The following is a 20,184-nucleotide window of genomic DNA, read 5'->3' on the forward strand; positions in this document are numbered from 1 at the left end:
CGCAGTCATTATAAACTGTAGATTAAATGCAAAATAAATGCACTATACTTATTTGTCGCTTACTGAGCATCACGTTATCCGAACATGACTCTAGCTAGCCGTGATCGTCTAGTGGTTAGGACATTGCGTTGTGGCCGCAATAACCCAGGTTCGAATCCTGGTCTCGGCACATTGTGCTATATGTAGTTTTTGTTGTTTTGCGTCGTATTTTGGGATTCTACATTCAATTTTACTTCCAGGGTAACAGGTTGGCAAACATAATCACGCAGTCATCATAAACTGTAGATTAAATGCAAGATCAATGCACTATACTTATTCGTCGCTTACTGAGCATCACGTTATCCGAATATGACTCTAGCTAGCCGTGATCGTCTAGTGGTTAGGACATTGCGTTGTGGCCGCAATAACCCAGGTTCGAATCCTGGTCTCGGCAGATTGTGCGATATGTAGTTTTTGTTGTTTTGAGTCGTATTTTGGGATTCTACTTTCAATTCTTTTCCAGGTTAACAGGTTAGCAAACATAATAACGCACTGCAGTCATCATAAACTGTAGATTAAATGCAAAATAAATGCACTATACTTATTCGTCGCTTACTGAGCATCACGTTATCCGAACATGACTCTAGCTAGCCGTGATCGTCTAGTGGTTAGGACATTGCGTTGTGCCCGCAATAACCCAGTTTCGAATCCTGGTCTCGGCAGATTGTGCTATATGTAGTTTTTGTTGTTTTGCGTCGTATTTTGGAATTCTACATTCAATTCCATTTCAGAGTGACAGGTTAGCAAACATAATTTCGCAGTCATCATAAACTGTAGATTAAATGCAAGATCAATGCACTATACTTATTCGTCGCTTACTGAGTAGCACCTAATCAGGACATGACTGGCTAGCCGTGATCGTCTAGTGGATAGGACATTCCATTGTGACCGCAATAACCCAGGTTCGAAGCCTGGTCTCGGCAGATTGTGCGATATGTGGTTTTGTTGTTTTGAGTCGTATTTTGGGATTCTACATTCAATTTTACTTCCAGGGTAACAGGTTGGCAAACATAATCCCGCAGTCATCATAAACTGTAGATTAAATGCAATATCAATGCACTATACTTATTCCTCGCTTACTGAGTAGCACATAATCCGAATATGACTCTAGCTAGCCGTGATCGTCTAGTGGTTAGGACATTGCGTTGTGGCCGCAATAACCCAAGTTCGAATCCTAGTCTCGGCAGATTGTGCTATATGTAGTTCTTGTTGTTTTGAGTCGTATTTTGGGATTCTACATTCAATTCCATTTCAGAGTAACAGGTTACGAAACATAATCACGCAGTCATTATAAACTATAGATTAAATGCAAGTTTAATGCACTATACTTATTCGTCGCTTACTGAGTAGCACCTAATCCGAACATGACTCTAGCTAGCCGTGATCGTCTAGTGGTTAGGACATTGCGTTGTGGTCGCAATAACCCAGGTTCGAATCCTGGTCTCGGCAGATTGTGCGATATGTAGTTTTTGTTGTTTTGAGTCGTATTTTGAGATTCTACATTCAATTCCATTTCAGAGTAACAGGTTACGAATCATAATCACGCAGTCATTATAAACTGTAGATTAAATGCAAAATAAATGCACTATACTTATTCGTCGCTTACTGAGCATCACGTTATCCGAACATGACTCTAGCTAGCCGTGATCGTCTAGTGGTTAGGACATTGCGTTGTGGCCGCAATAACCCAGGTTCGAATCCTGGTCTCGGCACATTGTGCTATATGTAGTTTTTGTTGTTTTGCGTCGTATTTTGGGATTCTACATTCAATTTTACTTCCAGGGTAACAGGTTGGCAAACATAATCACGCAGTCATCATAAACTGTAGATTAAATGCAAGATCAATGCACTATACTTATTCGTCGCTTACTGAGCATCACGTTATCCGAATATGACTCTAGCTAGCCGTGATCGTCTAGTGGTTAGGACATTGCGTTGTGGCCGCAATAACCCAGGTTCGAATCCTGGTCTCGGCAGATTGTGCGATATGTAGTTTTTGTTGTTTTGAGTCGTATTTTGGGATTCTACTTTCAATTCTTTTCCAGGTTAACAGGTTAGCAAACATAATAACGCACTGCAGTCATCATAAACTGTAGATTAAATGCAAAATAAATGCACTATACTTATTCGTCGCTTACTGAGCATCACGTTATCCGAACATGACTCTAGCTAGCCGTGATCGTCTAGTGGTTAGGACATTGCGTTGTGCCCGCAATAACCCAGTTTCGAATCCTGGTCTCGGCAGATTGTGCTATATGTAGTTTTTGTTGTTTTGCGTCGTATTTTGGAATTCTACATTCAATTCCATTTCAGAGTGACAGGTTAGCAAACATAATTACGCAGTCATCATAAACTGTAGATTAAATGCAAGATCAATGCACTATACTTATTCGTCGCTTACTGAGTAGCACGTAATCCGAACATGACTCTAGCTAGCCGTGATCGTCTAGTGGTTAGGACATTGCGTTGTGGCCGCAATAACCCTGGTTCGAATCCTGGTCTCGGCAGATTGTGCGTTATGTCGTTGTTTTGTTATTTTGAGTCGTATTTTGGGATTCTACTTTCAATTCTTTTCCAGGGTAACAGGTTAGCAAACATAATAACGCAGTCATCATAAACTGTAGATTAAATGCAAAATAAATGCACTATACTTATTCGTCGCTTACTGAGCATCACGTTATCCGAACATGACTCTAGCTAGCCGTGATCGTCTAGTGGTTAGGACATTGCGTTGTGGCCGCAATAACCCAGGTTCGAATCCTGGTCTCGGCAGATTGTGCTATATGTAGTTTTTGTTGTTTTGCGTCATATTTTGGGATTCTACATTCAATTCCATTTCAGAGTAACAGGTTACGAAACGTAATCACGCAGTCATTATAAACTGTAGATTAAATGCAAGTTCAATGCACTATACTTATTCGTCGCTTACTGAGTAGCACCTAATCAGGACATGACTGGCTAGCCATGATTGTCTAGTGGATAGGACATTGCGTTGTGGCCGCAATAACCCAGGTTCGAATCCTGGTCTCGGGCGATTGTGCTATATGTAGTTTTTGTTGTTTTGCGTCATATTTTGGGATTCTACATTAAATTTCATTTCAGAGTAACAGGTTACGAAACGTAATCACGCAGTCATAATAAACTGTAGATTAAATGCAAGTTCAATGCACTATACTTATTCGTCGCTTACTGAGCATCACGTTATCCGAATATGACTCTAGCTAGCCGTGATCGTCTAGTGGTTAGGACATTGCGTTGTGGCCGCAATAACCCAGGTTCGAATCCTGGTCTCTGCAGATTGTGCGATATGTAGTTTTTGTTGTTTTGCGTCATATTTTGGGATTCTACATTAAATTCCATTTCAGAGTAACAGGTTACGAAACGTAATCACGCAGTCATTATAAACTGCAGATTAAATGCAAGTTCAATGCACTATTATAGTATACTTATTCGTCGCTTACTGAGTAGCACCTAATCAGGACATGACTGGCTAGCCGTGATCGTCTAGTGGATAGGACATTCCATTGTGACCGCAATAACCCAGGTTCGAAGCCTGGTCTCGGCAGATTGTGCGATATGTGGTTTTGTTGTTTTGAGTCGTATTTTGGGATTCTACATTCAATTTTATTTCCAGGGTAACAGGTTGGCAAACATAATCCCGCAGTCATCATAAACTGTAGATTAAATGCAAGATCAATGCACTATACTTATTCCTCGCTTACTGAGTAGCACATAATCCGAATATGACTCTAGCTAGCCGTGATCGTCTAGTGGTTAGGACATTGCGTTGTGGCCGCAATAACCCAGGTTCGAATCCTAGTCTCGGCAGATTGTGCGATATGTAGTTTTTGTTGTTTTGAGTCGTATTTTGAGATTCTACATTCAATTCCATTTCAGAGTAACAGGTTACGAATCATAATCACGCAGTCATTATAAACTGTAGATTAAATGCAAAATAAATGCACTATACTTATTCGTCGCTTACTGAGCATCACGTTATCCGAACATGACTCTAGCTAGCCGTGATCGTCAAGTGGTTAGGACATTGCGTTGTGGCCGCAATAACCCAGGTTCGAATCCTGGTCTCGGCACATTGTGCTATATGTAGTTTTTGTTGTTTTGCGTCGTATTTTGGGATTCTACATTCAATTTTACTTCCAGGGTAACAGGTTGGCAAACATAATCACGCAGTCATCATAAACTGTAGATTAAATGCAAGATCAATGCACTATACTTATTCGTCGCTTACTGAGCATCACGTTATCCGAATATGACTCTAGCTAGCCGTGATCGTCTAGTGGTTAGGACATTGCGTTGTGGCCGCAATAACCCAGGTTCGAATCCTGGTCTCGGCAGATTGTGCGATATGTAGTTTTTGTTGTTTTGAGTCGTATTTTGGGATTCTACTTTCAATTCTTTTCCAGGTTAACAGGTTAGCAAACATAATAACGCACTGCAGTCATCATAAACTGTAGATTAAATGCAAAATAAATGCACTATACTTATTCGTCGCTTACTGAGCATCACGTTATCCGAACATGACTCTAGCTAGCCGTGATCGTCTAGTGGTTAGGACATTGCGTTGTGCCCGCAATAACCCAGTTTCGAATCCTGGTCTCGGCAGATTGTGCTATATGTAGTTTTCGTTGTTTTGCGTCGTATTTTGGAATTCTACATTCAATTCCATTTCAGAGTGACAGGTTAGCAAACATAATTACGTAGTCATCATAAACTGTAGATTAAATGCAAGATCAATGCACTATACTTATTCGTCGCTTACTGAGTAGCACGTAATCCGAACATGACTCTAGCTAGCCGTGATCGTCTAGTGGTTAGGACATTGCGTTGTGGCCGCAATAACCCAGGTTCGAATCCTGGTCTCGGGCGATTGTGCTATATGTAGTTTTTGTTGTTTTGCGTCATATTTTGGGATTCTACATTAAATTTCATTTCAGAGTAACAGGTTACGAAACGTAATCACGCAGTCATAATAAACTGTAGATTAAATGCAAGTTCAATGCACTATACTTATTCGTCGCTTACTGAGTATCACCAAATCAGGACATGACTGGCTAGCCATGATTGTCTAGTGGATAGGACATTGCGTTGTGGCCGCAATAACCCAGGTTCGAATCCTGGTCTCGGGCGATTGTGCTATATGTAGTTTTTGTTGTTTTGCGTCATATTTTGGGATTCTACATTAAATTTCATTTCAGAGTAACAGGTTACGAAACGTAATCACGCAGTCATAATAAACTGTAGATTAAATGCAAGTTCAATGCACTATACTTATTCGTCGCTTACTGAGTAGCACCAAATCAGGACATGACTGGCTTGCCGTGATCGTCTAGTGGATAGGACATTCCATTGTGACCGCAATAACCCAGGTTCGAAGCCTGGTCTCGGCAGATTGTGCGATATGTAGTTTTTGTTGTTTTGAGTCGTATTTTGGGATTCAACTTTCAATTCTTTTCCAGGGTAACAGGTTAGCAAACACAATAACGCAGTCATCATAAACTGTAGATTAAATGCAAAATACATGCACAATACTTATTCGTCGCTTACTGAGTAGCACGTAATCCGAACATGACTCTAGCTAGCCGTGATCGTCTAGTGGTTAGGACATTGCGTTGTGGCCGCAATAACCCAGGTTCGAATCCTGGTCTCGGTACATTGTGCTATATGTAGTTTTTGTTGTTTTGCGTCGTATTTTGGGATTCTACATTCAATTTTACTTCCAGGGTAACAGGTTACGAAACGTAATCACGCAGTCATTATAAACTGTAGATTAAATGCAAGTTCAATGCACTATACTTATTCGTCGCTTACTGAGTAGCACCTAATCAGGACATGACTGGCTAGCCGTGATCGTCTAGTGGATAGGACATTCCATTGTGACCGCAATAACCCAGGTTCGAAGCCTGGTCTCGGCAGATGTGCGATATGTGGTTTTGTTGTTTTGAGTCGTATTTTGGGATTCTACTTTCAATTCTTTTCCAGGGTAACAGGTTAGCAAACACAATAACGCAGTCATCATAAACTGTAGATTAAATGCAAAATACATGCACTATACTTATTCATCGCTTACTGAGCATCACGTTATCCGAACATGACTCTAGTTAGCCGTGATCGTCTAGTGGTTAGGACATTGTGTTATGGCCGCAAGAACACAGGTTTGAATCCTGGTCTCGGCAGATTGTGCGATATGTAGTTTTTGTTGTTTTGAGTCGTATTTTGAGATTCTACATTCAATTCCATTTCAGAGTAACAGGTTACGAATCATAATCACGCAGTCATTATAAACTGTAGATTAAATGCAAAATAAATGCACTATACTTATTCGTCGCTTACTGAGCATCACGTTATCCGAACATGACTCTAGCTAGCCGAGATCGTCTAGTGGTTAGGACATTGCGTTGTGGCCGCAATAACCCAGGTTCGAATCCTGGTCTCAGCACATTGTGCTATATGCAGTTTTTGTTGTTTTGCGTCGTATTTTGGGATTCTACATTCAATTTTACTTCCAGGGTAACAGGTTGGCAAACCTAATCACGCAGTCATCATAAACTGTAGATTAAATGGAAGATCAATGCACTATACTTATTCGTCGCTTACTGAGCATCACGTTATCCGAATATGACTCTAGCTAGCCGTGATCGTCTAGTGGTTAGGACATTGCGTTGTGGCCGCAATAACCCAGGTTCGAATCCTGGTCTCGGCAGATTGAGCGATATGTAGTTTTTGTTGTTTTGAGTCGTATTTTGGGATTCTACTTTCAATTCTTTTCCAGGTTAACAGGTTAGCAAACATAATAACGCACTGCAGTCATCATAAACTGTAGATTAAATGCAAAATAAATGCACTATACTTATTCGTCGCTTACTGAGCATCACGTTCTCCGAACATGACTCTAGCTAGCCGTGATCGTCTAGTGGTTAGGACATTGCGTTGTGCCCGCAATAACCCAGTTTCGAATCCTGGTCTCGGCAGATTGTGCTATATGTAGTTTTTGTTGTTTTGCGTCATATTTTGGGATTCTACATTAAATTTCATTTCAGAGTAACAGGTTACGAAACGTAATCACGCAGTCATAATAAACTGTAGATTAAATGCAAGTTCAATGCACTATACTTATTCGTCGCTTACTGAGTAGCACCAAATCAGGACATGACTGGCTTGCCGTGATCGTCTAGTGGATAGGACATTCCATTGTGACCGCAATAACCCAGGTTCGAAGCCTGGTCTCGGCAGATTGTGCGATATGTAGTTTTTGTTGTTTTGAGTCGTATTTTGGGATTCAACTTTCAATTCTTTTCCAGGGTAACAGGTTAGCAAACACAATAACGCAGTCATCATAAACTGTAGATTAAATGCAAAATACATGCACTATACTTATTCGTCGCTTACTGAGTAGCACGTAATCCGAACATGACTCTAGCTAGCCGTGATCGTCTAGTGGTTAGGACATTGCGTTGTGGCCGCAATAACCCAGGTTCGAATCCTGGTCTCGGTACATTGTGCTATATGTAGTTTTTGTTGTTTTGCGTCGTATTTTGGGATTCTACATTCAATTTTACTTCCAGGGTAACAGGTTACGAAACGTAATCACGCAGTCATTATAAACTGTAGATTAAATGCAAGTTCAATGCACTATACTTATTCGTCGCTTACTGAGCATCACGTTATCCGAATATGACTCTAGCTAGCAGTGATCGTCTAGTGGTTGGGACATTGCGTTGTGGCCGCAATAACCCAGGTTCGAATCCTGGTCTCGGCAGATTGAGCGATATGTAGTTTTTGTTGTTTTGAGTCGTATTTTGGGATTCTACTTTCAATTCTTTTCCAGGTTAACAGGTTAGCAAACATAATAACGCACTGCAGTCATCATAAACTGTAGATTAAATGCAAAATAAATGCACTATACTTATTCGTCGCTTACTGAGCATCACGTTCTCCGAACATGACTCTAGCTAGCCGTGATCGTCTAGTGGTTAGGACATTGCGTTGTGCCCGCAATAACCCAGTTTCGAATCCTGGTCTCGGCAGATTGTGCTATATGTAGTTTTTGTTGTTTTGCGTCGTATTTTGGAATTCTACATTCAATTCCATTTCAGAGTGACAGGTTAGCAAACATAATCACGCAGTCATTATAAACTGTAGATTAAATGCAAGTTTAATGCACTATACTTAGTCGTCGCTTACTGAGCATCACGTTATCCGAACATGACTCTAGCTAGCCGTGATCGTCTAGTGGTTAGGACATTGCGTTGTGGCCGCAATAACCCAGGTTCGAATCCTGATCTCGGCAGATTGTGCTATATGTAGTTTTTGTTGTTTTGCGTCGTATTTTGGGATTCTACATTCAATTTTACTTCCAGGGTAACAGGTTGGCAAACATAATCACGCAATCATCATAAACTGTAGATTAAATGCAAGATCAATGCACTATACTTATTCGTCGCTTACTGAGTAGCACGTAATGCGAACATGACTCTAGCTAGCCGTGATCGTCTAGTGGTCAGGAAATTGCGTTGTGGCCGCAATAACCCAGGTTCGAATCCTGGTCTCGGCAGATTGTGCGTTATGTCGTTGATTTGTTATTTTGAGTCGTATTTTGGGATTCTACTTTCAATTCTTTTCCAGGGTAACAGGTTAGCAAACATAATAACGCAGTCATCATAAACTGTAAATTAAATGCAAAATAAATGCACTATACTTATTCGTCGCTTACTGAGTAGCACGTAATCCGAACATGACTCTAGCTAGCCGTGATCGTCTAGTGGTTAGGACATTGCGTTGTGGCCGCAATAACCCAGGGTCGAATCCTGGTCTCGGCAGATTGTGCGATATGTAGTTATTGTTGTTTTGAGTCGTATTTTGGGATTCTACTTTCAATTCTTTTCCAGGTTAACAGGTTAGCAAACATAATAACGCACTGCAGTCATCATAAACTGTAGATTAAATGCAAAATAAATGCACTATACTTATTCGTCGCTTACTGAGTAGCACGTAATCCGAACATGACTCTAGCTAGCCGTGATCGTCTAGTGGTTAGGACATTGCGTTGTGGCCGCAATAACCCAGGGTCGAATCCTGGTCTCGGCAGATTGTGCGATATGTAGTTTTTGTTGTTTTGAGTCGTATTTTGAGATTCTACATTCAATTCCATTTCAGAGTAACAGGTTACGAAACATAATCACGCAGTCATTATAAACAGTAGATTAAATGCAAGTTTAATGCACTATACTTATTCGTCGCTTACTGAGTAGCACCTAATTATATAATCCGAACATGACTCTAGCTAGCCGTGATCGTCTAGTGGTTAGGACATTGCGTTGTGGTCGCAATAACCCAGGTTCGAACCCTGGTCTCGGCAGATTGTGCGATATGTAGTTTTTGTTGTTTTGAGTCGTATTTTGAGATTCTACATTCAATTCCATTTCAGAGTAACAGGTTACGAATCATAATCACGCAGTCATTATAAACTGTAGATTAAATGCAAAATAAATGCACTATACTTATTCGTCGCTTACTGAGCATAACGTTATCCGAACATGACTCTAGCTAGCCGTGATCGTCTAGTGGTTAGGACATTGCGTTGTGGCCGCAATAACCCAGGTTCGAATCCTGGTCTCGGCACATTGTGCTATATGTAGTTTTTGTTGTTTTGCGTCGTATTTTGGGATTCTACATTCAATTTTACTTCCAGGGTAACAGGTTGGCAAACATAATCACGCAGTCATCATAAACTGTAGATTAAATGCAAGATCAATGCACTATACTTATTCGTCGCTTACTGAGCATCACGTTATCCGAACATGACTCTAGCTACCCGTGATCGTCTAGTGGTTCGGACATTGCGTTGTGGTCGCAATAACCCAGGTTCGAACCCTGGTCTCGGCAGGTTGTGCGATATGTAGTTTTTGTTGTTTTGAGTCGTATTTTGAGATTCTACATTCAATTCCATTTCAGAGTAACAGGTTACGAATCATAATCACGCAGTTATTATAAACTGTAGATTAAATGCAAAATAAATGCACTATACTTATTCGTCGCTTACTGAGCATCACGTTATCCGAACATGACTCTAGCTAGCCGTGATCGTCTAGTGGTTAGGAGATTGCGTTGTGGCCGCAATAACCCAGGTTCGAATCCTGGTCTCGGCACATTGTGCTATATGTAGTTTTTGTTGTTTTGCGTCGTATTTTGGGATTCTACATTCAATTTTACTTCCAGGGTAACAGGTTGGCAAACATAATCACGCAGTCATCATAAACTGTAGATTAAATGCAAGATCAATGCACTATACTTATTCGTCGCTTACTGAGCATCACGTTATCCGAATATGACTCTAGCTAGCCGTGATCGTCTAGTGGTTAGGACATTGCGTTGTGGTCGCAATAACCCAGGTTCGAACCCTGGTCTCGGCAGATTGTGCGATATGTAGTTTTTGTTGTTTTGAGTCGTATTTTGAGATTCTACATTCAATTCCATTTCAGAGTAACAGGTTACGAATCATAATCACGCAGTCATTATAAACTGTAGATTAAATGCAAAATAAATGCACTATACTTATTCGTCGCTTACTGAGCATCACGTTATCCGAACATGACTCTAGCTAGCCGTGATCGTCTAGTGGTTAGGACATTGCGTTGTGGCCGCAATAACCCAGGTTCGAATCCTGGTCTCGGCAGATTGTGCTATATGTAGTTTTTGTTGTTTTGCGTCGTATTTTGGGATTCTACATTCAATTTTACTTCCAGGGTAACAGGTTGGCAAACATAATCCCGCAGTCATCATAAGCTGTAGATTAAATGCAAGATCAATGCACTATACTTATTCGTCGCTTACTGAGTAGCACGTAATCCGAACATGACTCTAGCTAGCCGTGATCGTCTAGTGGTTAGGACATTGCGTTGTGGCCGCAATAACCCAGGTTCGAATCCTGGTCTCGGCAGATTGTGCTATATGTAGTTCTTGTTGTTTTGAGTCGTATTTTGGGATTCTACATTCAATTCCATTTCAGAGTAACAGGTTACGAAACATAATCACGCAGTCATTATAAACAGTAGATTAAATGCAAGTTTAATGCACTATACTTATTCGTCGCTTACTGAGTAGCACCTAATTATATAATCCGAACATGACTCTAGCTAGCCGTGATCGTCTAGTGGTTAGGACATTGCGTTGTGGTCGCAATAACCCAGGTTCGAACCCTGGTCTCGGCAGATTGTGCGATATGTAGTTTTTGTTGTTTTGAGTCGTATTTTGAGATTCTACATTCAATTCCATTTCAGAGTAACAGGTTACGAATCATAATCACGCAGTCATTATAAACTGTAGATTAAATGCAAAATAAATGCACTATACTTATTCGTCGATTACTGAGCATCACGTTATCCGAATATGACTCTAGCTAGCCGTGATCGTCTAGTGGTTAGGACATTGCGTTGTGGTCGCAATAACCCAGGTTCGAACCCTGGTCTCGGCAGATTGTGCGATATGTAGTTTTTGTTGTTTTGAGTCGTATTTTGAGATTCTACATTCAATTCCATTTCAGAGTAACAGGTTACGAAACATAATCACGCAGTCATTATAAACAGTAGATTAAATGCAAGTTTAATGCACTATACTTATTCGTCGCTTACTGAGTAGCACCTAATTATATAATCCGAACATGACTCTAGCTAGCCGTGATCGTCTAGTGGTTAGGACATTGCGTTGTGGTCGCAATAACCCAGGTTCGAACCCTGGTCTCGGCAGATTGTGCGATATGTAGTTTTTGTTGTTTTGAGTCGTATTTTGAGATTCTACATTCAATTCCATTTCAGAGTAACAGGTTACGAATCATAATCACGCAGTCATTATAAACTGTAGATTAAATGCAAAATAAATGCACTATACTTATTCGTCGCTTACTGAGCATAACGTTATCCGAACATGACTCTAGCTAGCCGTGATCGTCTAGTGGTTAGGACATTGCGTTGTGGCCGCAATAACCCAGGTTCGAATCCTGGTCTCGGCACATTGTGCTATATGTAGTTTTTGTTGTTTTGCGTCGTATTTTGGGATTCTACATTCAATTTTACTTCCAGGGTAACAGGTTGGCAAACATAATCACGCAGTCATCATAAACTGTAGATTAAATGCAAGATCAATGCACTATACTTATTCGTCGCTTACTGAGCATCACGTTATCCGAACATGACTCTAGCTACCCGTGATCGTCTAGTGGTTCGGACATTGCGTTGTGGTCGCAATAACCCAGGTTCGAACCCTGGTCTCGGCAGGTTGTGCGATATGTAGTTTTTGTTGTTTTGAGTCGTATTTTGAGATTCTACATTCAATTCCATTTCAGAGTAACAGGTTACGAATCATAATCACGCAGTTATTATAAACTGTAGATTAAATGCAAAATAAATGCACTATACTTATTCGTCGCTTACTGAGCATCACGTTATCCGAACATGACTCTAGCTAGCCGTGATCGTCTAGTGGTTAGGAGATTGCGTTGTGGCCGCAATAACCCAGGTTCGAATCCTGGTCTCGGCACATTGTGCTATATGTAGTTTTTGTTGTTTTGCGTCGTATTTTGGGATTCTACATTCAATTTTACTTCCAGGGTAACAGGTTGGCAAACATAATCACGCAGTCATCATAAACTGTAGATTAAATGCAAGATCAATGCACTATACTTATTCGTCGCTTACTGAGCATCACGTTATCCGAATATGACTCTAGCTAGCCGTGATCGTCTAGTGGTTAGGACATTGCGTTGTGGTCGCAATAACCCAGGTTCGAACCCTGGTCTCGGCAGATTGTGCGATATGTAGTTTTTGTTGTTTTGAGTCGTATTTTGAGATTCTACATTCAATTCCATTTCAGAGTAACAGGTTACGAATCATAATCACGCAGTCATTATAAACTGTAGATTAAATGCAAAATAAATGCACTATACTTATTCGTCGCTTACTGAGCATCACGTTATCCGAACATGACTCTAGCTAGCCGTGATCGTCTAGTGGTTAGGACATTGCGTTGTGGCCGCAATAACCCAGGTTCGAATCCTGGTCTCGGCAGATTGTGCTATATGTAGTTTTTGTTGTTTTGCGTCGTATTTTGGGATTCTACATTCAATTTTACTTCCAGGGTAACAGGTTGGCAAACATAATCCCGCAGTCATCATAAGCTGTAGATTAAATGCAAGATCAATGCACTATACTTATTCCTCGCTTACTGAGTAGCACGTAATCCGAACATGACTCTAGCTAGCCGTGATCGTCTAGTGGTTAGGACATTGCGTTGTGGCCGCAATAACCCAGGTTCGAATCCTGGTCTCGGCAGATTGTGCTATATGTAGTTCTTGTTGTTTTGAGTCGTATTTTGGGATTCTACATTCAATTCCATTTCAGAGTAACAGGTTACGAAACATAATCACGCAGTCATTATAAACAGTAGATTAAATGCAAGTTTAATGCACTATACTTATTCGTCGCTTACTGAGTAGCACCTAATTATATAATCCGAACATGACTCTAGCTAGCCGTGATCGTCTAGTGGTTAGGACATTGCGTTGTGGTCGCAATAACCCAGGTTCGAACCCTGGTCTCGGCAGATTGTGCGATATGCAGTTTTTGTTGTTTTGAGTCGTATTTTGAGATTCTACATTCAATTCCATTTCAGAGTAACAGGTTACGAATCATAATCACGCAGTCATTATAAACTGTAGATTAAATGCAAAATAAATGCACTATACTTATTCGTCGCTTACTGAGCATCACGTTATCCGAACATGACTCTAGCTAGCCGTGATCGTCTAGTGGTTAGGACATTGCGTTGTGGCCGCAATAACCCAGGTTCGAATCCTGGTCTCGGCACATTGTGCTATATGTAGTTTTTGTTGTTTTGCGTCGTATTTTGGGATTCTACATTCAATTTTACTTCCAGGGTAACAGGTTGGCAAACATAATCACGCAGTCATCATAAACTGTAGATTAAATGCAAGATCAATGCACTATACTTATTCGTCGCTTACTGAGCATCACGTTATCCGAACATGACTCTAGCTAGCCGTGATCGTCTAGTGGTTAGGACATTGCGTTGTGGCCGCAATAACCCAGGTTCGAATCCTGGTCTCGGCACATTGTGCTATATGTAGTTTTTGTTGTTTTGCGTCGTATTTTGGGATTCTACATTCAATTTTACTTCCAGGGTAACAGGTTGGCAAACATAATCACGCAGTCATCATAAACTGTAGATTAAATGCAAGATCAATGCACTATACTTATTCGTCGCTTACTGAGCATCACGTTATCCGAATATGACTCTAGCTAGCCGTGATCGTCTAGTGGTTAGGACATTGCGTTGTGGCCGCAATAACCCAGGTTCGAATCCTGGTCTAGGCAGATTGTGCGATATGTAGTTTTTGTTGTTTTGAGTCGTATTTTGGGATTCTACTTTCAATTCTTTTCCAGGTTAACAGGTTAGCAAACATAATAACGCACTGCATTCATCATAAACTGTAGATTAAATGCAAAATAAATGCACTATACTTATTCGTCGCTTACTGAGCATCACGTTATCCGAACATGACTCTAGCTAGCCGTGATCGTCTAGTGGTTAGGACATTGCGTTGTGCCCGCAATAACCCAGTTTCGAATCCTGGTCTCGGCAGATTGTGCTATATGTAGTTTTTGTTGTTTTGAGTCATATTTTGAGATTCTACATTCAATTCCATTTCAGAGTAACAGGTTACGAATCATAATCACGCAGTCATTATAAACTGTAGATTAAATGCAAAATAAATGCACTATACTTATTCGTCGCTTACTGAGCATCACGTTATCCGAACATGACTCTAGCTAGCCGTGATCGTCTAGTGGTTAGGACATTGCGTTGTGGCCGCAATAACCCAGGTTCGAATCCTGGTCTCGGCACATTGTGCTATATGTAGTTTTTGTTGTTTTGCTTCGTATTTTGGAATTCTACATTCAATTCCATTTCAGAGTGACAGGTTAGCAAACATAATTACGCAGTCATCATAAACTGTAGATTAAATGCAAGATCAATGCACTATACTTATTCGTCGCTTACTGAGTAGCACGTAATCCGAACATGACTCTAGCTAGCCGTGATCGTCTAGTGGTTAGGACATTGCGTTGTGGCCGCAATAACCCAGGTTCGAATCCTGGTCTAGGCAGATTGTGCGATATGTAGTTTTTGTTGTTTTGAGTCGTATTTTGGGATTCTACTTTCAATTCTTTTCCAGGTTAACAGGTTAGCAAACATAATAACGCACTGCAGTCATCATAAACTGTAGATTAAATGCAAAATAAATGCACTATACTTATTCGTCGCTTACTGAGCATCACGTTATCCGAACATGACTCTAGCTAGCCGTGATCGTCTAGTGGTTAGGACATTGCGTTGTGCCCGCAATAACCCAGTTTCGAATCCTGGTCTCGGCAGATAGTGCTATATGTAGTTTTTGTTGTTTTGCGTCGTATTTTGGAATTCTACATTCAATTCCATTTCAGAGTGACAGGTTAGCAAACATAATTACGCAGTCATCATAAACTGTAGATTAAATGCAAAATAAATGCACTATACTTATTCGTCGCTTACTGAGCATCACGTTATCCGAACATGACTCTAGCTAGCCGTGATCGTCTAGTGGTTAGGACATTGCGTTGTGGCCGCAATAACCCAGGTTCGAATCCTGGTCTCGGCAGATTGTGCTATATGTAGTTTTTGTTGTTTTGCGTCATATTTTAAGATTCTACATTCAATTCCATTTCAGAGTAACAGGTTACGAAACGTAATCACGCAGTCATTATAAACTGTAGATTAAATGCAAGTTCAATGCACTATACTTATTCGTCGCTTACTGAGTAGCACCTAATCAGGACATGACTGGCTAGCCGTGATTGTCTATTGGATAGGACATTGCGTTGTGGCCGCAATAACCCACGTTCGAATCCTGGTCTCGGGCGATTGTGCTATATGTAGTTTTTGTTGTTTTGCGTCATATTTTGGGATTCTACATTAAATTCCATTTCAGAGTAACAGGTTACGAAACGTAATCACGCAGTCATAATAAACTGTAGATTAAATGCAAGTTCAATGCACTATACTTATTCGTCGCTTACTGAGTAGCACCTAATCAGGACATGACTGGCTAGCCGTGATCGTCTAGTGGATAGGACATTCCATTGTGACCGCAATAACCCAGGTTCGAAGCCTGGTCTCGGCAGATTGTGCGATATGTAGTTTTTGTTGTTTTGAGTCGTATTTTGGGATTCTACTTTCAATTCTTTTCCAGGGTAACAGGTTAGCAAACACAATAACGCAGTCATCATAAACTGTAGATTACATGCAAAATACATGCACTATACTTATTCATCGCTTACTGAGCATCACGTTGTCCGAACATGACTCTAGTTAGCCGTGATCGTCTAGTGGTTAGGACATTGTGTTGTGGCCGCAATAACCCAGGTTCGAATCCTGGTCTCGGCAGATTGTGCTATATGTAGTTTTTGTTGTTTTGCGTCATATTTTAAGATTCTACATTCAATTCCATTTCAGAGTAACAGGTTACGAAACGTAATCACGCAGTCATTATAAACTGTAGATTAAATGCAAGTTCAATGCACTATACTTATTCGTCGCTTACTGAGTAGCACCTAATCAGGACATGACTGGCTAGCCGTGATTGTCTAGTGGATAGGACATTGCGTTGTGGCCGCAATAACCCACGTTCGAATCCTGGTCTCGGGCGATTGTGCTATATGTAGTTTTTGTTGTTTTGCGTCATATTTTGGGATTCTACATTAAATTCCATTTCAGAGTAACAGGTTACGAAACGTAATCACGCAGTCATGATAAACTGTAGATTAAATGCAAGTTCAATGCACTATACTTATTCGTCGCTTACTGAGTAGCACCTAATCAGGACATGACTGGCTAGCCGTGATCGTCTAGTGGATAGGACATTCCATTGTGACCGCAATAACCCAGGTTCGAAGCCTGGTCTCGGCAGATTGTGCGATATGTAGTTTTTGTTGTTTTGAGTCGTATTTTGGGATTCTACTTTCAATTCTTTTCCAGGGTAACAGGTTAGCAAACACAATAACGCAGTCATCATAAACTGTAGATTACATGCAAAATACATGCACTATACTTATTCATCGCTTACTGAGCATCACGTTGTTCGAACATGACTCTAGTTAGCCGTGATCGTCTAGTGGTTAGGACATTGTGTTGTGGCCGCAATAACCCAGGTTCGAATCCTGGTCTCGGCAGATTGTGCTATATGTAGTTCTTGTTGTTTTGAGTCGTATTTTGGGATTCTACATTCAATTCCATTTCAGAGTAACAGGTTACGAAACATAATCACGCAGTCATTATAAACTGTAGATTAAATGCAAATTTAATGCACTATACTTAGTCGTCGCTTACTGAGTAGCACCTAATCCGAACATGACTCTAGCTAGCCGTGATCGTCTAGTGGTTAGGACATTGCGTTGTGGCCGCAATAACCCAGGTTCGAATCCTGGTCTCGGCAGATTGTGCGATATGTAGTTTTTGTTGTTTTGAGTCGTATTTTGAGATTCTACATTCAATTCCATTTTAGAGTAACAGGTTACGAATCATAATCACGCAGTCATTATAAACTGTAGGTTAAATGCAAAATAAATGCACTATACTTATTCGTCGCTTACTGAGCATCACGTTATCCAAACATGACTCTAGCTAGCCGTGATCGTCTAGTGGTTAGGACATTGCGTTGTGGCCGCAATAACCCAGGTTCGAATCCTGGTCTCGGCACATTGTGCTATATGCAGTTTTTGTTGTTTTGCGTCGTATTTTGGGATTCTACATTCAATTTTACTTCCAGGGTAACAGGTTGGCAAACATAATCACGCAGTCATCATAAACTGTAGATTAAATGGAAGATCAATGCACTATACTTATTCGTCGCTTACTGAGCATCACGTTATCCGAATATGACTCTAGCTAGCCGTGATCGTCTAGTGGTTAGGACATTGCGTTGTGGCCGCAATAACCCAGGTTCGAATCCTGGTCTCGGCAGATTGTGCGATATGTAGTTTTTGTTGTTTTGAGTCGTATTTTGGGATTCTACTTTCAATTCTTTTCCAGGTTAACAGGTTAGCAAACATAATAACGCACTGCAGTCATCATAAACTGTAGATTAAATGCAAAATAAATGCACTATACTTATTCGTCGCTTACTGAGCATCACGTTCTCCGAACATGACTCTAGCTAGCCGTGATCGTCTAGTGGTTAGGACATTGCGTTGTGGCCGCAATAACCCAGGTTCGAATCCTGGTCTCGGCACATTGTGCTATATGTAGTTTTTGTTGTTTTGCGTCGTATTTTGGAATTCTACATTCAATTCCATTTCAGAGTGACAGGTTAGCAAACATAATTACGCAGTCATCATAAACTGTAGATTAAATGCAAGATCAATGCACTATACTTATTCGTCGCTTACTGAGTAGCACGTAATCCGAACATGACTCTAGCTAGCCGTGATCGTCTAGTGGTTAGGACATTGCGTTGTGGCCGCAATAACCCAGGTTCGAATCCTGGTCTAGGCAGATTGTGCGATATGTAGTTTTTGTTGTTTTGAGTCGTATTTTGGGATTCTACTTTCAATTCTTTTCCAGGTTAACAGGTTAGCAAACATAATAACGCACTGCAGTCATCATAAACTGTAGATTAAATGCAAAATAAATGCACTATACTTATTCGTCGCTTACTGAGCATCACGTTATCCGAACATGACTCTAGCTAGCCGTGATCGTCTAGTGGTTAGGACATTGCGTTGTGCCCGCAATAACCCAGTTTCGAATCCTGGTCTCGGCAGATAGTGCTATATGTAGTTTTTGTTGTTTTGCGTCGTATTTTGGAATTCTACATTCAATTCCATTTCAGAGTGACAGGTTAGCAAACATAATTACGCAGTCATCATAAACTGTAGATTAAATGCAAAATAAATGCACTATACTTATTCGTCGCTTACTGAGCATCACGTTATCCGAACATGACTCTAGCTAGCCGTGATCGTCTAGTGGTTAGGACATTGCGTTGTGGCCGCAATAACCCAGGTTCGAATCCTGGTCTCGGCAGATTGTGCTATATGTAGTTTTTGTTGTTTTGCGTCATATTTTAAGATTCTACATTCAATTCCATTTCAGAGTAACAGGTTACGAAACGTAATCACGCAGTCATTATAAACTGTAGATTAAATGCAAGTTCAATGCACTATACTTATTCGTCGCTTACTGAGTAGCACCTAATCAGGACATGACTGGCTAGCCGTGATTGTCTAGTGGATAGGACATTGCGTTGTGGCCGCAATAACCCACGTTCGAATCCTGGTCTCGGGCGATTGTGCTATATGTAGTTTTTGTTGTTTTGCGTCATATTTTGGGATTCTACATTAAATTCCATTTCAGAGTAACAGGTTACGAAACGTAATCACGCAGTCATAATAAACTGTAGATTAAATGCAAGTTCAATGCACTATACTTATTCGTCGCTTACTGAGTAGCACCTAATCAGGACATGACTGGCTAGCCGTGATCGTCTAGTGGATAGGACATTCCATTGTGATCGCAATAACCCAGGTTCGAAGCCTGGTCTCGGCAGATTGTGCGATATGTAGTTTTTGTTGTTTTGAGTCGTATTTTGGGATTCTACTTTCAATTCTTTTCCAGGGTAACAGGTTAGCAAACACAATAACGCAGTCATCATAAACTGTAGATTACATGCAAAATACATGCACTATACTTATTCATCGCTTACTGAGCATCACGTTGTCCGAACATGACTCTAGTTAGCCGTGATCGTCTAGTGGTTAGGACATTGTGTTGTGGCCGCAATAACCCAGGTTCGAATCCTGGTCTCGGCAGATTGTGCTATATGTAGTTTTTGTTGTTTTGCGTCATATTTTAAGATTCTACATTCAATTCCATTTCAGAGTAACAGGTTACGAAACGTAATCACGCAGTCATTATAAACTGTAGATTAAATGCAAGTTCAATGCACTATACTTATTCGTCGCTTACTGAGTAGCACCTAATCAGGACATGACTGGCTAGCCGTGATTGTCTAGTGGA

The 20,184-nt window shown here is 40.6% G+C and overlaps 36 non-coding genes across 36 annotated transcripts; all 36 read left to right on the forward strand.

The window, feature by feature from the left end:
* Positions 1-97: 97 nt before the first annotated feature.
* TRNAH-GUG (transfer RNA histidin (anticodon GUG)) lies at positions 98-169 on the forward strand. Its single transcript has one exon. It is a non-coding gene; the product is annotated as a tRNA-His (tRNA).
* A 192-nt stretch (positions 170-361) lies between these two features.
* Positions 362-433, forward strand: TRNAH-GUG (transfer RNA histidin (anticodon GUG)). The gene has a single exon. It is a non-coding gene; the product is annotated as a tRNA-His (tRNA).
* Positions 434-1,416: 983 nt separating this feature from the next.
* On the forward strand, positions 1,417-1,488 carry TRNAH-GUG (transfer RNA histidin (anticodon GUG)). Its single transcript has one exon. It is a non-coding gene; the product is annotated as a tRNA-His (tRNA).
* Positions 1,489-1,679: 191 nt separating this feature from the next.
* Positions 1,680-1,751, forward strand: TRNAH-GUG (transfer RNA histidin (anticodon GUG)). Its single transcript has one exon. It is a non-coding gene; the product is annotated as a tRNA-His (tRNA).
* A 192-nt stretch (positions 1,752-1,943) lies between these two features.
* Positions 1,944-2,015, forward strand: TRNAH-GUG (transfer RNA histidin (anticodon GUG)). Its single transcript has one exon. It is a non-coding gene; the product is annotated as a tRNA-His (tRNA).
* A 724-nt stretch (positions 2,016-2,739) lies between these two features.
* Positions 2,740-2,811, forward strand: TRNAH-GUG (transfer RNA histidin (anticodon GUG)). The gene has a single exon. It is a non-coding gene; the product is annotated as a tRNA-His (tRNA).
* Positions 2,812-4,322: 1,511 nt separating this feature from the next.
* On the forward strand, positions 4,323-4,394 carry TRNAH-GUG (transfer RNA histidin (anticodon GUG)). The gene has a single exon. It is a non-coding gene; the product is annotated as a tRNA-His (tRNA).
* Positions 4,395-5,638: 1,244 nt separating this feature from the next.
* TRNAH-GUG (transfer RNA histidin (anticodon GUG)) lies at positions 5,639-5,710 on the forward strand. The gene has a single exon. It is a non-coding gene; the product is annotated as a tRNA-His (tRNA).
* Positions 5,711-6,424: 714 nt separating this feature from the next.
* TRNAH-GUG (transfer RNA histidin (anticodon GUG)) lies at positions 6,425-6,496 on the forward strand. Its single transcript has one exon. It is a non-coding gene; the product is annotated as a tRNA-His (tRNA).
* Positions 6,497-6,688: 192 nt separating this feature from the next.
* TRNAH-GUG (transfer RNA histidin (anticodon GUG)) lies at positions 6,689-6,760 on the forward strand. The gene has a single exon. It is a non-coding gene; the product is annotated as a tRNA-His (tRNA).
* A 720-nt stretch (positions 6,761-7,480) lies between these two features.
* Positions 7,481-7,552, forward strand: TRNAH-GUG (transfer RNA histidin (anticodon GUG)). Its single transcript has one exon. It is a non-coding gene; the product is annotated as a tRNA-His (tRNA).
* A 1,791-nt stretch (positions 7,553-9,343) lies between these two features.
* TRNAH-GUG (transfer RNA histidin (anticodon GUG)) lies at positions 9,344-9,415 on the forward strand. Its single transcript has one exon. It is a non-coding gene; the product is annotated as a tRNA-His (tRNA).
* Positions 9,416-9,606: 191 nt separating this feature from the next.
* Positions 9,607-9,678, forward strand: TRNAH-GUG (transfer RNA histidin (anticodon GUG)). Its single transcript has one exon. It is a non-coding gene; the product is annotated as a tRNA-His (tRNA).
* Positions 9,679-10,397: 719 nt separating this feature from the next.
* TRNAH-GUG (transfer RNA histidin (anticodon GUG)) lies at positions 10,398-10,469 on the forward strand. Its single transcript has one exon. It is a non-coding gene; the product is annotated as a tRNA-His (tRNA).
* Positions 10,470-10,660: 191 nt separating this feature from the next.
* On the forward strand, positions 10,661-10,732 carry TRNAH-GUG (transfer RNA histidin (anticodon GUG)). Its single transcript has one exon. It is a non-coding gene; the product is annotated as a tRNA-His (tRNA).
* A 192-nt stretch (positions 10,733-10,924) lies between these two features.
* Positions 10,925-10,996, forward strand: TRNAH-GUG (transfer RNA histidin (anticodon GUG)). The gene has a single exon. It is a non-coding gene; the product is annotated as a tRNA-His (tRNA).
* A 199-nt stretch (positions 10,997-11,195) lies between these two features.
* TRNAH-GUG (transfer RNA histidin (anticodon GUG)) lies at positions 11,196-11,267 on the forward strand. Its single transcript has one exon. It is a non-coding gene; the product is annotated as a tRNA-His (tRNA).
* Positions 11,268-11,458: 191 nt separating this feature from the next.
* Positions 11,459-11,530, forward strand: TRNAH-GUG (transfer RNA histidin (anticodon GUG)). The gene has a single exon. It is a non-coding gene; the product is annotated as a tRNA-His (tRNA).
* A 199-nt stretch (positions 11,531-11,729) lies between these two features.
* TRNAH-GUG (transfer RNA histidin (anticodon GUG)) lies at positions 11,730-11,801 on the forward strand. Its single transcript has one exon. It is a non-coding gene; the product is annotated as a tRNA-His (tRNA).
* Positions 11,802-11,992: 191 nt separating this feature from the next.
* Positions 11,993-12,064, forward strand: TRNAH-GUG (transfer RNA histidin (anticodon GUG)). The gene has a single exon. It is a non-coding gene; the product is annotated as a tRNA-His (tRNA).
* A 719-nt stretch (positions 12,065-12,783) lies between these two features.
* TRNAH-GUG (transfer RNA histidin (anticodon GUG)) lies at positions 12,784-12,855 on the forward strand. Its single transcript has one exon. It is a non-coding gene; the product is annotated as a tRNA-His (tRNA).
* A 191-nt stretch (positions 12,856-13,046) lies between these two features.
* Positions 13,047-13,118, forward strand: TRNAH-GUG (transfer RNA histidin (anticodon GUG)). The gene has a single exon. It is a non-coding gene; the product is annotated as a tRNA-His (tRNA).
* A 192-nt stretch (positions 13,119-13,310) lies between these two features.
* TRNAH-GUG (transfer RNA histidin (anticodon GUG)) lies at positions 13,311-13,382 on the forward strand. The gene has a single exon. It is a non-coding gene; the product is annotated as a tRNA-His (tRNA).
* Positions 13,383-13,581: 199 nt separating this feature from the next.
* On the forward strand, positions 13,582-13,653 carry TRNAH-GUG (transfer RNA histidin (anticodon GUG)). The gene has a single exon. It is a non-coding gene; the product is annotated as a tRNA-His (tRNA).
* Positions 13,654-13,844: 191 nt separating this feature from the next.
* Positions 13,845-13,916, forward strand: TRNAH-GUG (transfer RNA histidin (anticodon GUG)). The gene has a single exon. It is a non-coding gene; the product is annotated as a tRNA-His (tRNA).
* Positions 13,917-14,108: 192 nt separating this feature from the next.
* Positions 14,109-14,180, forward strand: TRNAH-GUG (transfer RNA histidin (anticodon GUG)). The gene has a single exon. It is a non-coding gene; the product is annotated as a tRNA-His (tRNA).
* A 723-nt stretch (positions 14,181-14,903) lies between these two features.
* TRNAH-GUG (transfer RNA histidin (anticodon GUG)) lies at positions 14,904-14,975 on the forward strand. Its single transcript has one exon. It is a non-coding gene; the product is annotated as a tRNA-His (tRNA).
* A 722-nt stretch (positions 14,976-15,697) lies between these two features.
* TRNAH-GUG (transfer RNA histidin (anticodon GUG)) lies at positions 15,698-15,769 on the forward strand. The gene has a single exon. It is a non-coding gene; the product is annotated as a tRNA-His (tRNA).
* Positions 15,770-16,482: 713 nt separating this feature from the next.
* Positions 16,483-16,554, forward strand: TRNAH-GUG (transfer RNA histidin (anticodon GUG)). The gene has a single exon. It is a non-coding gene; the product is annotated as a tRNA-His (tRNA).
* Positions 16,555-17,267: 713 nt separating this feature from the next.
* TRNAH-GUG (transfer RNA histidin (anticodon GUG)) lies at positions 17,268-17,339 on the forward strand. Its single transcript has one exon. It is a non-coding gene; the product is annotated as a tRNA-His (tRNA).
* A 191-nt stretch (positions 17,340-17,530) lies between these two features.
* On the forward strand, positions 17,531-17,602 carry TRNAH-GUG (transfer RNA histidin (anticodon GUG)). Its single transcript has one exon. It is a non-coding gene; the product is annotated as a tRNA-His (tRNA).
* A 191-nt stretch (positions 17,603-17,793) lies between these two features.
* On the forward strand, positions 17,794-17,865 carry TRNAH-GUG (transfer RNA histidin (anticodon GUG)). Its single transcript has one exon. It is a non-coding gene; the product is annotated as a tRNA-His (tRNA).
* Positions 17,866-18,057: 192 nt separating this feature from the next.
* Positions 18,058-18,129, forward strand: TRNAH-GUG (transfer RNA histidin (anticodon GUG)). The gene has a single exon. It is a non-coding gene; the product is annotated as a tRNA-His (tRNA).
* Positions 18,130-18,325: 196 nt separating this feature from the next.
* On the forward strand, positions 18,326-18,397 carry TRNAH-GUG (transfer RNA histidin (anticodon GUG)). The gene has a single exon. It is a non-coding gene; the product is annotated as a tRNA-His (tRNA).
* A 722-nt stretch (positions 18,398-19,119) lies between these two features.
* On the forward strand, positions 19,120-19,191 carry TRNAH-GUG (transfer RNA histidin (anticodon GUG)). The gene has a single exon. It is a non-coding gene; the product is annotated as a tRNA-His (tRNA).
* Positions 19,192-19,904: 713 nt separating this feature from the next.
* TRNAH-GUG (transfer RNA histidin (anticodon GUG)) lies at positions 19,905-19,976 on the forward strand. The gene has a single exon. It is a non-coding gene; the product is annotated as a tRNA-His (tRNA).
* The last annotated feature ends 208 nt before the right edge of the window (positions 19,977-20,184 follow it).

Source organism: Saccoglossus kowalevskii, chromosome 6 (assembly GCF_978046115.1).
Source record: "Saccoglossus kowalevskii chromosome 6, keSacKowa6.1, whole genome shotgun sequence".
Classification (NCBI taxonomy): Eukaryota; Metazoa; Hemichordata; class Enteropneusta; family Harrimaniidae; genus Saccoglossus; species Saccoglossus kowalevskii.